Source organism: Neolamprologus multifasciatus, chromosome 9 (genome assembly GCF_963576455.1).
Source record: "Neolamprologus multifasciatus chromosome 9, fNeoMul1.2, whole genome shotgun sequence".
Lineage (NCBI taxonomy): Eukaryota > Metazoa > Chordata > Actinopteri > Cichliformes > Cichlidae > Neolamprologus > Neolamprologus multifasciatus.
In genome coordinates, this window is record NC_140447.1 from 7972147 (window position 1) to 7974612 (window position 2466).

General features: G+C 37.9%; 1 long non-coding RNA gene across 1 annotated transcript in view; it reads left to right on the forward strand.

Moving 5' to 3' along the window:
- LOC146510968 (uncharacterized) overlaps positions 1 to 2466 on the forward strand; it is a 395415-nt gene that overhangs the window by 91638 nt on the left and 301311 nt on the right. The gene's annotated exons all lie outside the window — the stretch shown is intronic.

A 2466-nucleotide genomic window follows, 5' to 3' on the forward strand; every position in this document is an offset into this window, starting at 1 on the left:
GTAGTGAAAAGGTAGAAGTTTCTTCGTTGTTTGTATCACGTACAGGCTCCGTCGCTTAAAAAGTGCAGCGCAGACACTTGTGGATGTTGGCCTTGAAGGTAATCTAGCACAGGATTTAGGTGTTGCCATATTGCTGGAGGGCCTTTATGTCTACTGGGGGAGATGGTGCTAAAGCACACAGGCTCTGAGAGTCCACCAACATACAACACACCAGTATGAAGGGTGGCCTGCTGATGTGAAGCCCCAAAGTGGAACTTTGAGAACTGTATTTACAGCTGTAGTTTTCTGAGAAGTCAACATGTATCAAAGTCTCCTCCCCTGACATGTTGTTCTTCAGCTCACGGCAGAAGGCATACTGCTGCGTGATATTAAAGTGATGCATTTTAAATTTCTTTACAAAGCTCTGGAAGAACTCAATGAGGTCCTCTTGTGTGCCCTCCACAGATTTCTTGACTGTCACCTTGACAGTTGCCTCCATCTCTCACGCTCACTCTGCAGGTTTCTCTCCCTTCTTTCAGGATCAGCTTTAAGGCGTTCCCGATACTTCCTTTGCCTTTCTGCTGCTGTTGTTGGTGCCATCTTACTCGCATCCTTAACATGGAACATAAATCACATTCAGCATGCATGCAGTATAAGAATGGTGATTGAATATAATAATAATTAATTTAAATAATTGGCTAACTTAACAACCAAAGTATTAAAATCACAACCCCGTTACAATCAAAAACATAACAGGGTTGAGTGTGGTTGAGATTTTTGCACAAACTGGCCGCTGCTCAATATAGTGAATACCAGACAGAGAACACGTGGCATGCATGAAATTCAAAATCACCATATATTCATGAACTAACAAAAAACCTTTTCATAAGTAATAGTTTTCTTTTTTTCATGTTACGGTGTTGAGTCATTGAGGTTGACGACCACAATATCACAAGATAAATGACTAAAATAAAGGAAAAGAATGGAGCAACTTGCCCGTCTCTGTGGTCCTGTTGTCCAAAAGACTTCAGTGATGTCACTTCCTGATGTATACGGAATTCTGGATCACACCATTGTATCTATGGGGGTGGGATCATTCATGTAACGGGGTTGAGGGGTTACTCAGGTACAGGAATAATTGTGATTTTATTGAATAATTAACAATTAAATTTGAAAAAAAGAAATATTAACAGCAAAAGAGCACAAATAGATGTTTAGGTTGATACCAAAATTTATTGACTTTTTAAATAGTTTTATTTGGTATTTTCAAAGTAAACTTTCATCAAGGCCATGAGGGACATGACAAAATAGGTGGTGTCAAATGAAAAAACTGTATTATTTCCCAGAAAAAGATAAAAATTAGTTCAGTTTTTTTTACACTGTATTAAAGGGTACATTTTAATATATATATAAAGCTGTTTAAATAGAAAGTTTGGTGACCCAATAGATGAAATACACCATAAGAGGTGAGAGGGACTCAAATTGTGCCATTTTCATGGAATGACTCAAAGATAAATTAAAGATGCTTGCAATGAAAGTGTTCAGGTCTTAGGGGGTTAAGAATACAAGATATTTTTTTTGGGGGGGTGGGTGGGTGGGGTGGGTTATTGAATATGGACAGTGAAGACAGAGAGGAAAGTGGGGAGAGAGAAAACCGGAACCCAGGCCTATTGCTCTCCGGCTATATTGCATATGGTCGAATGCTCACACCCGAGCTAAGCTCTGTGCCTATCCCAAGCCACTTGCGGCTGATGGGATAATTCGAATTTTGGAAAATAATTCAAACTAACTGAAGCGATACTGTGAACTTGGAAAACTAAACTCAAATAAAAATATAGAAGAAATATCAAACCTTTGTTAAACGAAACTGAATTGAAATTTAAAAAAACAATGAAATAAAATAAAATAAAAACTAATTAGAAAACACAATAACTCTTATACTTCTCAATCAACTCCCCAATTACTTTTGACTCTGAAATTTTGTGATTGATTGATTCCTAAACAGTTCATGCGAGCTGAAAAGCTAAAAGTCTGCGCTTCCATCACATATCGACTTGACTGTTTCATTTACACTCTGCTGTGATTGTTTACACATGCAAAATTAAACAAACTGAATTATCGTCCACAAACTTTATGGACCTAACAGTATTTACAGCCCTTCCACAAATGAAACACCTGAAAGAAAGAAAATACACTTTTTTTTGTCCATTATTTAATAAATAAGTCATAAACAGCACTGTGGGAGAACATGATACTGAGATAAAAGGCACTTTGAAAATAATACTGTAAAAGGCTTGAGTGTGGTATCAGAGGCATTTGGGTTTGGGAAACATTTCAGAGGTTCTTCATGTGACGTTTCAAAGAGAGTTTCAGCCTCACAGACTCAAAAACAAACCAGCACGATCGGATCAAACGGGCAACTTCACCAGTTCACTGACAGGACATGCGTTTGGTGTACTTGAAAAGAAGACAGCAAAGGACCTGAGA